The sequence below is a fragment of the Ascaphus truei genome, chromosome 10, assembly GCF_040206685.1.
Source record: "Ascaphus truei isolate aAscTru1 chromosome 10, aAscTru1.hap1, whole genome shotgun sequence".
Classification (NCBI taxonomy): domain Eukaryota; kingdom Metazoa; phylum Chordata; class Amphibia; order Anura; family Ascaphidae; genus Ascaphus; species Ascaphus truei.
The window spans coordinates 34232342-34247759 of record NC_134492.1 but is presented as its reverse complement, the minus strand read 5'-3'; the positions used below and the strand labels follow the sequence as shown (position 1 = coordinate 34247759).

The 15418-nt window shown below is 44.8% G+C and overlaps 1 protein-coding gene across 1 annotated transcript in view; it reads right to left on the bottom strand.

Annotated features, from left to right (window-relative positions):
- Window positions 1–14852, bottom strand: part of PALMD (palmdelphin) — a 59944-nt gene extending 45092 nt beyond the window's left edge. The window contains exon 1 of the mRNA XM_075616489.1: window positions 14730–14852. The gene's annotated coding sequence lies outside the window, so the exon portion shown is untranslated. The remainder of the gene's footprint in view (window positions 1–14729) is intronic.
- Between the last annotated feature and the right edge of the window lie 566 nt (window positions 14853–15418).

The window sequence follows — 15418 nt, the reverse complement described above, 5'->3', positions numbered from 1 at the left end:
TTAACTATGCCCAGGACATACTTGAAAACGAGAGGCAACTCTCAATGTATTACTTTCTGGTAAAACATTTTATCAATAAATAAAATAAATAATACTTTGTTATGCATTGCAATTTGTTTGGGTGGCATTGGCCATTTAAAAATAAAAAATAAAAATGTAGCGTCCCCCCCCCTCTTTTGGGGACTACTAGTCAGTCTAAGGGGCTAAAGACCTTAATGGATTAACTGTGGGATCACTTCAGTTACTCCCCTCCTGATCATGTGATGCAGGATGACTATGCAGAAAGGGATATCCCCTCCTTTGTATGCCTTGTGAGCCGTGATGTCACTATAGGTAGATAGAAGGGTACTGTATATTTAGCTTCACCCTATGTTCTAGAAACAGGTTTGTCATAGTTCAGACTGAAGCCTCACCGTGAGTCCTGTAAATAGATTTGTGTGTATAGTTATGTGTATTAAGGATGTCCTGTCACTATTTATTGTTTTCAGTTGAGGAACGTGCCCTATATAGTTGGCGCCCATAGCAATGACCCAAGACTATTCTCCTTTGGGAAGAGAAGCGAGAATGGCTTAATGCAGAGTTCTCAGAGTAGAAGCTACGAAGCATAAATCGGATCGGCCTCTCTAGAAGATCCAAAGTAAACTCTTGTCCCAATATGCATGGATACTGATCCCCGAGGACAGCCTGTATGCCCTACCATAAGCCACTTGAGATGGGGCATGATTGAGAATCTCCTGCATAGTGACTCTATATAATACTAAGGGAAACATGCATAGGTACTTCCCCAGTGTAGGAGTGAGAGCTGCCAGGGGAAGAAGCACACAGAGTAACCATAATATATGCCACCAATTAATATCGGATGTGGCATCTGTCTGTTCTATGGCGAGCATTATGAACGGCTGTGAATAAAGCTGTTGTTTGTACTGTAAAAATTCCTGGTGCCCATCGTTATTCTATCTGCATATCCACGCCCAGCCTACATGGGCCCAGCACCCTGACAACGTATGAGAGACTGAGCACAGCCATGTGCAGTACTCCATGTAAACCCTTTTAGGGCAGGGAGGGTTACATAAAAAAAAATGGATATTTACAAAGTACAGTAACGACGGACTCCCCAATAGTAAAATAAAACATATATATTGTTTTCCAAGAAGCAAAAGGTTTTTTTCCATTGCCATATCATGGTCATATAATGTATATACTGTATGCTTTAAGAATATGCACATTCTAAAAGTTAAAGTTTGAGGCTTCAGTCTTCAATGGAATGAATTTTCAAATCCGAGCAAAGGTCGAGCTATAACCTAAGAAATTATCACTTACATCAGTTTGTGTGTTTTTTTCCCAATAACGTAAACATTTGCAAAGTTTAAAGTAACATAATTCGACCAATTCTTTTCACTTTGGTTTTATTTTAATAAAAACAAACATAAAAAACCATGCTTTGGCAAAACCAAAATATAAAAAACATCGTCAGAATCAAAAACACCAGTGAACATGCCCACCCTTTAATACTGTATGTTCTAGTGTGTTCCATGCAAAGCGACGGCCTCATTACACAGTGGTCCTTTTCTAATGTCTCATGATTTACATAATGTATTGCTAGAAAATACTGAAATCCTGCACACTAAATTATACACACCTAGTTTTAGAGGCGAAATACACACTGCCATATTGTTTTTAAACCATTACTTGGGCCCATGAATTACAGGAAACTGAATTTCCATAGACTCAATGTGTAATCTCATCATCAAGGGAAGGCTGGTATGCAAAGCTCTGGCAGCATCTGGTCACAAAACCAGTTTGTTACAATAATGGGTCTGCTGCTTTTCCACTTTCCCCACCATTTTTATGGTTTTATAACTGAAGGCATTCCCAGGATAATTGAATATAATACTGCTGCAGTTAGGAGCTAATTAGGGGCGTAAACCGCAGCAGGAATGCAGTAACAGTTGCAGACTTGCAGTGATCAGAGCACAGTTTTAGAGCAGTTTGTAGATGACAAACGCAGATACTATTGTGTCTCTGAATTTTAGGGGGTATTTCTCCCTCTATTCGCTCAAATTAGTAACTGAACATAGCAGCCTTGCCTTAGCAATTGGCACCCTAGCAGATTAGACCATGGCACTTACTTAAGATACAGGCCCCTCCCCACTCTTTTTAGAGGGGGTGTTCTCTTGAACTGAACCACATTTCAGCTTTGGGGACACCCTGTTCCCAGGGATACATACCTGTAAATCCCCCCCGCATCATGTAGACCAATGGGAATCCACGACAGATCACGTTATGACATGGCAGCTTCCTAATGGCCCGCAATGGAAGATTTACACTGCCATTTTGTTTCCCCGGGGGTGGGAGGGGGGAAATGTATCCGGTGCCAGCTTTGCAGGTAAGTATCTCAGGAACTGAAATTAAAAGGGTTCAGCTCCGGGGACCTCCCGCTTCCTACAAATGTACAAAATAATAAGATAATGTCGAGACTGATACTTCCCATACACATTACCAGCTCTGGCAGCAAAGTTATTTGTTACATACTTTGTTCAAGTCCAAAGCACTCATCCATGTGGAGAAGCATGGTCACAATGACAATAACAATAACACATCACTTTTGTGATTTAACAACCAGTAAGGGAGGCAAGTTTAGCATTCACAAAAATCAGAGTTATGAAAACAACCAATGTAGCCCTGGTCTCCCGCGGCTCCTAGAGACCCCCCTCCTTTTGAGCAGCGCGGTCGCGGGTGCCGCCGGAGCCAGCGACGGACCCGACGGCTGCATTCAAAGGTGGGGGCCGGAGCATGGAGCAGCGCGCTACCTCCGAGATGCGGCCGGTTGCCAGGGACGCGATCAGGCCGTTGCTAGGGCCGCGGTCGCGTCGCGAGGGTCCCGGCGGCTCGGAGTGAAGGAAGCCGCCATTAGTAGTGCTGTTGCGCATGCGCAGGAGCCAGATAGTGCGGGAGGCCCACAGACAGCTCGCGCATGCACAGTGCAGGACTGGCAGCCCCCAGGGTGCATAGGGGCAGAGCCACATGACCCCAGGGAGCCAATAGGGCTGGAGGATGACACTGCAGGAGCAAAGGGATACATTGTGTGGGTTTGGCACTATGCAGTTAGTCAGAGCCAGGAGCAGCCAAGGGAAGGAGGTAGGGTGCAGGAGTCAGTGACTCCCTGTACTAGGCCAGCAACCCCCAAGGCCCGAGATAGCCCTGACTCACCCAGTAGAGTGAGTGTTGCCAGGGACAGCCCTAAGGTTAGGGACCCTGTCACTTACATCAGTTGGAGCTGGGAGCAGAAGGGGAAGGAAGGGTGTAGGGAGCGAGTTAAGCTCCTGCACCAAGTAAGGTCCCCCATATCCCAGGTAGGCCCCAACTCCCCACCAGGCTAGTGGGTAATTGACAAGGGACGCTGCCCTTAGGGTCGTGAGGTGCCTTATTGTCCGTTCACTGCGGTCAGTGCTGTGAGGGCGGACAAGAGGGCCTAGTGTTAGGTTGGAGTGCGTTGCTGCCAGGATTAGGAGCGGTTAGGTAGTGTGGGTGCAGGGGGTAAGGGACCCACCTGCATAGGATAGGCTATCCCGTAGGCCCTAGGAGTTTCCCCTTAAGCCATTCAAGGTTGCTGTGCTGTAGGGACGGCCTATAGCACAGCGAGTGTCACGTTAGTTCACGGAGTCAGTTAGGGACTCCCTTGACGCTGCGCATCCGTGCAGAAGGTTGGGCGCAGTTCTTCGTTGAGGCTGCAGAGGCTATCCTGGCTGGATCTCCCCGGACGGTGGATCCTGTCGGTCGGCAGGAACTCGACGGATCCTTTGCGAAGCCGTTGCCGATCCGAGCACTGGAGTGCTCGGCAGGTACTTTAGATCCACAAGTGCACCAACGTGCCCATTAGTTTAATAGTGACTGCGCAGTCACCCATATCCTCTCTCTGCAAGAGTGCAGGACATTGGGTGGGGATCAAATGGACACGGGGTGGGATCACCCGGTGTAGGGGAAGCGTCCTGTGAGCTGCCTTAGTTAGTGTCGCCTCTAGAGAGGGACACCAGTTATTATGTTGACAGTATATGTGTCTTATGTTCCTAAGTAAACGGTATTGGTTATTATACATTACGGTGTGCGAGTTATTTGTATATTGTCCTGCGAGGATCACTCCCCCTCTGGTGGGAGCCATCGCAGGTGGAGGCGCTGCACCGAGTACGAGGTTACTCTTATTATTACTATAATTGCCCCAGGTTCCCCGTGGCGGAAGCTCAGCCCTCCTGTGAGCAGGACAGGTAAAGCACCACACCTGGTAACACTGTATGTTCTCCGCATCCACACTATATCTGCGATTGGGTGGGGTGGAATACCCGTTACACTAAGATAAAAAGGTCCCTCGTCCCCAGCATGTTATCATGTTAGGCTAAGGCCCCGCTCCCTCAGTCAGCGTGCCCGCGCTGCAGACAGGCGGCGCGCGGACAGTCAATTGACCGCTACCTGCGGTCTGTAGGAAGTGGGGGGCGTGGTTTGAGCAGAGGGACCCGCTACTCTCGCCCTCCCTCCCTCCACTGCTCCCGTAAATCCCCCCTCCCCCCACGGATGGCTGCAGCAGGGGGGGATAGGTCGGTCTCCCGGGCTGCAGGAGGCGGTCTGAATCAGCAGCATCTGGTTACCAGCGCATCACTACGGTCGTATCACACACACACACACACACACACACACACACACACACACACACACACACCTTGTGGAGGAAGCTCTCTGACAGATCCCGCTCCCGCCGCTGATAGGCTCATCAGTGCACCACGTGACGCGTCACCGCTCAGGATCGCAATTTTCTCGCATCCCCTGGCGGCTGACGCGTCACAGTGAGGGGGAACTGGGACCGGCTCAGAAGGATACCCCTGCTGGTGAGGAATGCGCACGCGGCCGCGCGCACCGCCGGACGCAGCGGGACCAAAGCCTAAGTGTTACAGAGGGCGAGAATGCTGCAAGATAGTAAGACACAGGCAGAATGTTTGCAGTACTTTGCCACGCTGACCATTCGTTTAGTGCAAAATATTTCACAAGCATTTTTTGTTTTGACTAAAATTCCCTACATTGATCCAGATCCTGAACTGGGGCTTTTGCTAGAGGATCTGAATCTCTGGGTTAGATTCCTGCAGCATCTAAAACGGATTCTGCCATTGATGTATTTTAGCGCTGTGAAGCACGGCGAAATCCCGCACACAAATTGGACATTTTCAAAAAAAATTAAAAATCTTGCGAGAAATTTGGTGAACACTATTGGGACAGTTTTCACACATCTCTAATGGCAATGTCAATATTCCATCAATATTTAGGAAGGATGTCACATTTTTCGGTGATTAAAATACAGCTCCTATCCCCCGAGTGACTGACCTATACAATTGTCGTACAGCATAACGACTACGAATGTTCAATAAGTTAAGCTCCCTATGTGAAAAAAACAAATGTCAATGTATTATAATGCTTAACAACTTCCCCTACCCCTTTTTCCCCTTCTGTACCCCAATGCTACAATAAAAAATATACATGTTAAAAACAAAAAAAACAAAACAGCCGTTATGTTGTCCGCTTAAAATAAACCAGTGAATTGAACGTGGTACATTTTAATTTTATTTCAAAAGGAAGCATTTGGAGGTGTTGATGCATTAAAGACAATAATTAGATATGTTGTATGAAATGATGGTGTGTCATTTAAACCAGGGGTGCTCAACTCAAGCCCCCCCCCCCTCGCAACAGGTCAGGAATTAAAACTATATATACACATTATTCAATAAGCAATTAAAGGCAAAAGCCTATTAACGAAGGATTCAGTGAAAACGGAACATTTACTTGTATGCATCAGAAAAGGTAACAGAATGCCGAAATCATGCAGAACAATAAATACAACTTCACAGTCAATACAGATATACAGAATCAATAAGTTAGGCTTCAGCTACTTCTAATCTAAATGTTCTGTTTAGTATAATATTATTTTATAGTTTTCCTCTTCATATATTTATTTTGGAGCGACTGGGAAATGTTTGACAGTTTAATTAGTTAACAAACATACCCTATTATTTTGAAGAAAAAAAAAAAAAAAATTATTACATCCTAAATGATTATTCAGTTTCCTCCAATCGGGTAAGACCGCAGTGTACTAGATGGCTTTATCAGAAGATAATATATCTGACTTTATCGAAACGCGTCAGCAAAACTACTGTACACACTAATGAAAGGCTGAGACAGGTTACAGACACATGACACATTCCACACGTCTGATGCACCAATGGTTATGACAACCATGCAACCTTGTTACCATGCAGCCTTCACACCCATAGTCTAATTGACATGTGTAGTAATGGGGAGTGGGGGGAAGGATAGAGAGCTCTAGCTACTGTCTGTGGTTAGGTGCCAGGGGTAAGAGGATCATTAAGCATACAGAGAAACTTGCCTAGACAAGTGAGAGTACCCCTTTTGAACAAGCACTCATAACATAATTGATACAAGTAATTAAAAAAGTAACCTTTATTAGTGTCTGTGGGTAAAATAGGTGAAGTACATAAACACTCAACACAATTAAAACACGTATTAAACTATTTGTCTCTGAGTCTAAGTCATAGACTAATGAAGGTAGTGTTTGAAGGAATATAGTGTGACTGGCACCATGTGCAATAAAATCAAAACAGAAGAGAGGATTTTAATTATTGCAATATAAAATGTATAGGGTAGGGTGCCTCAGTGTGGTGTGTGTATTATATTTGAAAGGATCTGAAGTGTGTCACATAACTGAAGTGTAAATCACACTACTTTCAAACCACATCTGATTGATATGTAGTTTTCTGACAATATGTAGATGGTATAATATATTTGGTAGTTTTTGCTAGACCAACATACTCAATGCTAAATGTGGCCCAGTTTGAATCGATTTGTCAGAAAAACCAACAAGGGGTTAATAAATATCCTTCAATACAACGCTGGGTGAAATCAAGTATCAAAAAAGAAAAGTAAGGCTACTGCGTAGCTAGGGGTGGTGAGGCTAGATTGAGGAAACTATTAGTATATAGTACTTATATTGTTTCCCCCTGGTCAGTGATTGTTACAATGTTATTATAGCCTCAGATGAGCACCAACAGAATTTACTTAATAGATAAATAGTGAGATAGATAGCTGCTCATGTCCCCTGTGAAGATAGCAGGTGTGTTCGTAAATAGGCTAGCTGATGTCTCTAAAATGATAAAGCCAATTATAAAGGGTTAGCTTCGGCTGCCTATTGAGTAAAAAATCACTCTATGTCTGCAGACCTCTATATATGGTATAGGTTAGTGATTGATGTATATACTGGCCGCCCTGTTGGGTCAGTCCATGTAGATGTTATAAATGGGCTGGCTATATTGACATAGACACATTTGTCTCAGTAATCACTTATCATCTGGGGCGAATGCGCCCTGTCTGCTGATTATAGGTGACTGTGTATAGTCTCTGTGGTGCCCTGCAGCCGCTATGGCGTACCCTCTACAATTCAAGGGGGCTGTGGAAGGGCTGCTGTCTCGGAGCGTTTAGTTCCTGCTCCCGAGTGGCGGCATCTGTTGAGTCTCCGCCCGGCATGGTGTAATCATGAACACCGCTATATAATGAACTGCCGGGTGGAGCTCCACAATGAAGCAGCGGCTATTACTCCGCGCTCCGTGGCTCCGTGGCCACCTTGAGAAAGCGTCAGTGTGACGCGAAACGTACGTCGGTGGGCGGTCCTTTGTGACGTCAGCACGCGCATTGGTGCGGCGACATCTGTTTAGAGCGCGGAGTAATAGCCGCTGCTTCATTGTGGAGCTCCACCCGGCAGTTCATTATATAGCGGTGTTCATGATTACACCATGCCGGGCGGAGACTCAACAGATGCCGCCACTCGGGAGCAGGAACTAAACGCTCCGAGACAGCAGCCCTTCCACAGCCCCCTTGAATTGTAGAGGGTACGCCATAGCGGCTGCAGGGCACCACAGAGACTATACACAGTCACCTATAATCAGCAGACAGGGCGCATTCGCCCCTGATGATAAGTGATTACTGAGACAAATGTGTCTATGTCAATATAGCCAGCCCATTTATAACATCTACATGGACTGACCCAACAGGGCGGCCAGTATATACATCAATCACTAACCTATACCATATATAGAGGTCTGCAGACATAGAGTGATTTTTTACTCAATAGGCAGCCGAAGCTAACCCTTTATAATTGGCTTTATCATTTTAGAGACATCAGCTAGCCTATTTACGAACACACCTGCTATCTTCACAGGGGACATGAGCAGCTATCTATCTCACTATTTATCTATTAAGTAAATTCTGTTGGTGCTCATCTGAGGCTATAATAACATTGTAACAATCACTGACCAGGGGGAAACAATATAAGTACTATATACTAATAGTTTCCTCAATCTAGCCTCACCACCCCTAGCTACGCAGTAGCCTTACTTTTCTTTTTTGATACTTGATTTCACCCAGCGTTGTATTGAAGGATATTTATTAACCCCTTGTTGGTTTTTCTGACAAATCGATTCAAACTGGGCCACATTTAGCATTGAGTATGTTGGTCTAGCAAAAACTACCAAATATATTATACCATCTACATATTGTCAGAAAACTACATATCAATCAGATGTGGTTTGAAAGTAGTGTGATTTACACTTCAGTTATGTGACACACTTCAGATCCTTTCAAATATAATACACACACCACACTGAGGCACCCTACCCTATACATTTTATATTGCAATAATTAAAATCCTCTCTTCTGTTTTGATTTTATTGCACATGGTGCCAGTCACACTATATTCCTTCAAACACTACCTTCATTAGTCTATGACTTAGACTCAGAGACAAATAGTTTAATACGTGTTTTAATTGTGTTGAGTGTTTATGTACTTCACCTATTTTACCCACAGACACTAATAAAGGTTACTTTTTTAATTACTTGTATCAATTATGTTATGAGTGCTTGTTCAAAAGGGGTACTCTCACTTGTCTAGGCAAGTTTCTCTGTATGCCTAATTGACATGTGAACTCATAAGCTTGAAAACCAAGAGTAACTTTTCCATGACTTCATCCCTTTTGCAATGATTTGTAAATACTGACTCACAGGGAGATTTGAATCAAAATCGTACTATTTGCACCCAAACGAGGAGAACATATTTGCACCTGCGACAATTTGCGAGCAGAGACACGTGTATGAATCTCTTCTTACATTTGGCGCAGAGGTTAAACGCCACCTAAACCGGATGGATTTATTTGGCGCAAAGAGAGGAAAACTGCACAAGCTTTACGTGCAACGCTAGACATTATCCTTATAATATTGCCCGGACTCTCTGCCCCCTAACTCCAATAACCACTCATGTCACAAGTGGTAACTGGGGCAAACTAGTTGTCTGCTTGCTGTGGGATAACCAGCGGTATAAGGGAAACCAGACATGAGTAGCAATGCTGAGAAGTTCAAGAACCCCTCGGTTAGATTTAACTACTTGTTTTCACAAGAATATTACTGGACAGACCTGTCAGAAGCTTGCTGTGTCAGTGAAGCCTTAAAGCACAGTGCGCCACATTCCTCTCTGGGATTTCACAACAGCTGTTAGGCAAATAAAAACACTGCTTATGAGCACATTCACCTCTCAGGCATGTCTGCAACCCTGCTTTCCCCCCTTTATCTTTTAGCATACAATGCTTAGGCTGCAGCCAGGGATTCTGGGTAATGACATGTAAATGAGCACACACTGTCACTTTTACGCTTCTTATCCATTTTAACATGGAGCCCTATAAGCTTATTATGCCTGTCGTATTACACAGCGTTTCTGCACAGCCTGGGTTAAAGCAGTGCATGGCCAGCAAACCTGCTCACTGACAGCCGTTTCAACCCTTTAGGTCTCATCAGTGGAGAGGATGGTTATACTGGCTTTGTAATGTGAAGCTGGTAGCGGTTACAACCAGCACAAAATAAGTTCTGGCGAGTAAAAAAAAAATAAGTGACAAAACCCCTCTACCTACAGTATATATAGTGTACAGCAAATAAACGTTCAGCTGTTAAAACTGGAAAAATATATTCCGAATGTACAAGACAGTCACATGTGTTTTTGAGCTGTCTGGCTGTCTCCAGGATACAGTTTATTCATAAAGATTCCGTCTAGGCCCACAGAGCCCACTACTTATCAAAATAAACTGATGGGGTCTTCTGGGTTGGACCCTTCCTCTAATTCCCTTTTGCGTTGTGGAGCAGAGACAGAAAAGGAAGCTACAGAGCTACTTTTGTGATCTTGGCAAAGTGGATTTTAGACCGGAACCCACCATTTACATTCTAAATTCAGTGGCAGAACGGCATGGAATGGATTTGGGACCTCGGCCACTCAACCGGTTACCTACAACAAGCCTATTTTCCCATGATCCTCCTCAATGTCCCCCTTTTCTCCTAAAACACAGGGGAATGCATGAAAGTTAGGAAGGTTTGGGAAACTGCATGAATTCTCAGTAGCCAACAAAGTACAGGGAGTATTGTTATGGAGATCCCACCCGGCCTCACTCAAGGCTAAAAGATCAAAGGAATGATATAGGGGTGCGCAGAATCTTCTATTTGCGCTTCCCTGCTCGCACCCCTCCCTCTTACCTGCTCTCTGGCATCCTATGACGTCACGTTGTCATGGTGATGTGTCGCCGGAGAGCAGCTAAGAGGGAGTTAGAGAGGCCTTGCGCACTCCCCGGCATGTAATTTAAGTGTTGTGGGGAATCATGCAGGGTCACTGTAAGCGCCGGGCCCCCCTCAGAAAACCTCACGCCCCCCTGGGAGGCGTGCCCCCCCTGATATAGCATGCATACAATTGGGCCTCAGGGAACAGATAGAGTGTGGAAACAGACGAGCAAATGAAAGGCAGCAAGGTGTAAGGAGGGACAAAGCCATGTGCACATAGAAGACGACAAGCTACACATGTCAACTGGAATTGGACATTTGGTCGCAGCGGCCACTCCGCTGCTGGCCGTTTCGCTAATAAGGGGAGTTAAGGATAGGGACATCAGGGTGTGAGGTTGAGGTTTTTAGGGTAGGGGGATCAGGGTGTGGGGTTGAGGGTTTTAGGGGGTAGCGTTAGTATTGGGGGTCAAGATTAGAGGTTTTTGGGGCAAGGGGTAAGGTTAGGGGCTTACAGCGAAGTGACCAGTGGAGAAACATCCTGGCTGCGAAGTGAGTGGCGTCTAAACGCTGGTGGAAATTTGGTCATGGCAAAATGGCCGTGACCAAAAGTTAACTACTCTCACGGACTGGTAATCAGTCTCACAGATTCTGAGATTGTGCAGTATCAGACATCAGTGGTTCCCAGAGGCCGACATCTCTCCCAAATAGAGGAAGCATGTACATCAGACTTTAAATTCTTCTACAGACAATGCATGGATGTTATCTCTGCTCTGCTGGTTAATGTTAGAATGTAAACTCAAATCTGAATTAACTGCAAAAATATGCACATCTACCATTTATTTGCTTGAGTGGCCTGTAATGTACCTTATCATACTATATGTGACATAAGTAAGACATCTTGATTAATTGCAATTCTGCACTATTTTAACTAAAATCTTTCATCACCGTTTTTCTTAATGATTTTCTAATGATTCTTTTTTTTTTTTAAGTTTGCCATTTTTAGATGTGATTATTTAGGCTACCATGCGATCAAAATCCTCCCCGCGCTGTAGCTACAGGTATACAGATATTACAAAACTCTCGGCATACACCTACTGTATGTAATACTGGTCTATGGTGCTCTCGGCTTCCAAATGGCACCTGCTGAGCCTTCCAGGAGCTTTCATCAAGCTAAATCTATAAAAGAACCGTGTCAATCTTTAACTAGCTCGAGAAGAAATATTCTGGGATAAAAGCCAAAGCACCCGGAGTCAAGGATTATGCTTAACGTCACAGCCCAGAAAAAGCAAGTTTTATGTTGACCCTGCCCTGCAGACTGCATGGAGAAAACGTCTGTCCTCTGTTTCGATGATTTATGAGAGCAAGATAAGGTTGAGCTGGAATTCCAACTTACCTCCCTTGCAGATAACTGCACTGCGATTATACCACCATAATAGGTGCAGTCCCACGTCAGACCAAAATGACTTGTTTATGTCCCTATTCCTTATGCGGTGAAGTAGGGTTCCCAGTCTGGAGAAGCTATTCAAATGAATGGGATTAAACATTTTTTTTTACAGTACAGGGCGTCTTTACAGCATACTGAATAAAAGGCCTTAAATCCTGTGTCCAGAATGAAAAAGGTAAAATGTATTATTGCTTTTGACCTGCGACATTGGACAGCCTATTAAATTCTTCCCTCCTGACAATGCTGTGGTATATTTTTCCCCTTTGCATATAAAAGATAATGATACATTATCACTTATCAGCACATTCACATCTCAGAGAGGTCCACAACCCTGCCTTCCCTATTACCTCACAATGCTTTCACTTCAACCAGGGACTCTGGGTAATGACATGCAAATGAGCATCCACAGGGTGTCAGTTTTTGCTTCATATCCATTTTAACATGGACCCCTATATGCTTATGTCTGCTGTATTACACAGTCTTTTTAGCAGAGTCTGGGTTAAAGTGTATAGCAGTAAAGCTACTTACAGACAGCTGCTTCTACCTATTGTGTCTTCAGTGTGAGGCCTGGTCCCCGCTGGCTACTGCAGCGCCGGTTGTGGCGGACGCTGCAGGGACAAGAACTGCCCCTCCTTGGGGCCGGGCCTGCTGCGAGGGGGTGCTGCTGCGCTGCACCGACAAACTCCTGCTCTCAAGAGAATTGAGATCAGGACTCGTGACGGAGCGCAAGGTCACGCCCCCAGCGGTTCTGCCAATGAGGGCGAACCTGCTGGGTGACGTCACGGCCGCGCCCCCCCCCTGTCTTTCCCCCTGCAGAGCGGTGAAATCGGCTGCACGCACCGCCAGCCTCGCAGGCGGGCGTGCAGTCTTAAACTGGCTTTGCAATGTGAAGCTGGTAGTGCCTACGACCAGACATAAAATAAGTCACGGCGAGTAAAAAAGTGCCAAAAAGGGGAATAGTAGGTACATCCCCTGCCTTGTGATCCAAAAAGATAAGCGAAGGGTTTTCCCAATAAAAAATAAAATACATTTTATTGCAGACATATAAATGCTGTTTATTATAAAATCTGGACCAATACTTTACATTCCTGAAGTCTCAAGGCTTTGCAGCTTTTGGACTACATATAAAATAACCCCCTTCAGGGGGTAATTCTAAGCAGCCAATTGGGGAATTTCAGTCAAAAAAAACAAAGTTGTCAGTGGGAAATTTCATCTGAAAATGGTCAGATCGGCCCCCTTCGGTGGGTATAGCGTAAGCCCCCCCAAGTATCTGAAGGTCTCCAGGTCCAGAGGGTTCTGTACCACAAGTAAACCTCTGGCAATAAATCGGGGTGAGAAGGCATCTGAATGTATATTTGCAATAGGTGTCTGTCAGTGGCGGATTTACCTTTTTGACAACCATAGGCTCGGGGGCAGCCGTCCTCCGCAGTGCAGTGGCGGCATTGCTGCATTGTCATGGCAACGCATCGTCATGAGACAATGTGGCGTCAGGTTGCCATGACACTGCAGGAGGGGGGCTGCTCCAGAGAAGCACCCCCCTCACAACTCACAAAAATTGCTGCCCCCCTCCCCCAAAAAAAACATTCCGCTCTCGGCTGTAGCCTGGTCAGCCTGGTGGGAAATCCGCCTCTGGCGCCTGCATGAGTCTACGTGTCAGTCTCAGACAGCAGAGTGAAGCCCATCGCGTAGTGATGGCCTCAGCCCAAAAGATTGAATTACATTTGATGTTAACGGATTTCGTTTGCGCTTGATCATGTTTAGTGAGGAAGGGGATTTCTCAAACCCCCACTTCTCTCCCGAGTATAAACAGAGAGCACAGTATAATGTGAACGTGACTTTATTTCCTAGGGATTTAAGGATGGAAATCCGTTAATCTCCTGATACTTTAATCCTTTCCATGCCCGGAGCTCTTGCAACACAGTGTTCCGTGATGCAGCGCGTGTTACAGCAGCAATCCCCAAAATCTTATCTTTTACCCCCCAGGGGAATCAGAGTGCTGAAGCCCCCTGCAAAGGACCCCCTGGCTGCCATCTGGGTAACAAAAAAAAAGGGAGATGGGGTGACAGCTGCTTTAAGTAACGTGCGGCAGTAGCACATTTCTGTCCCCTGCGGGGGAAAACAAGATGGCGGTGTAAATCTCCCACATCACATGGTTTAAAAAAACAGGAAGTACCGGCAACAATCTTGGGAACAAAGTTATGCCCGGAGCTGAAAATAACGCTGTTCAGCCCTATGGGACTGCCTAGAAAATGTAAGGAGAGGTCCCCTGCTGCTTTCAGAATAACGGCTTAAAGATTCTTTTAGTTACATTGCCAGTCGCATTTAAAAAACACATTTGTTAATTCAACAAGCCTTCTCCCCCTCTCCTTTGTACAGATATTTACACAGGTACATACACATTTATTTATAAAATTATAAAATGTTTTACCAGGAACTAATACATTGAGAGTTACCTCTCGTTTTCAAGTATGTCCTGGGGATAGAGTTAGGATGACAAATACATGGTTACATAACTGAACAGGGTATACATTATATACAAGACATTGCATGCATATAATGCTTACTAACTCAAGTTAATTTAAATTCTTAATTTACCCCCCCCCCCCCCCCCCCCCATCCCATAGAATTCCACTTTAAAATGTACCTGGAATCCTGGAGAATCAGGGCAAGATTCAGGTGAAAGACTGAAATGAAACAAGGCAACCCCCTCTCCTACTGTGTCACCACTCCGAGTAAATGTGAATCAGTGCAGGTCAGAGTATAGCTGTTCACATGATAAAAACCACCAATAGCCTGAGCAGATCTATTCCAATAAACAAAAGCAAGGTCACTAGAAACACAGATTGCCAAAGTCTATTCTGACATATTTCTAGCTCAGGTAACTTGCAGTCCCGCCCAGTTGCAGGTGGCTGGAGTTAATTTCTTAATTGTTCTTCCCCTGCCAGCAATGGAGAAACTTTTTTTTTTTCCCAATAGGGGGATCTTAAGGACTCATAGTAAAAAAAACAAAAGTAAAAAAGGTGCAAAACAGAGGCTGTAAGTCAGAGTGAAGGAGACAGTGTGCAGCCTTCAGTGTTTAAAATAGGGAAAAAAGAAGCAGGTGTGTATATATAAATAATATCGCATGTAGGAAGTACACCTCTTAGTAAACGTATGTATGGCGAGTGCACATAATGTATCATAATAAAATAAATATACTTCACCCAATGATTTGAAGAAAGACACAGCACTGGTAAGTGAAAGGGAAGTAATCAAAACTGATGTAGTGTATTTCCAAATTGTGTGTGTTACACTGCACTCCACAATTAGTAGAATAAATAAGGAGCATATATA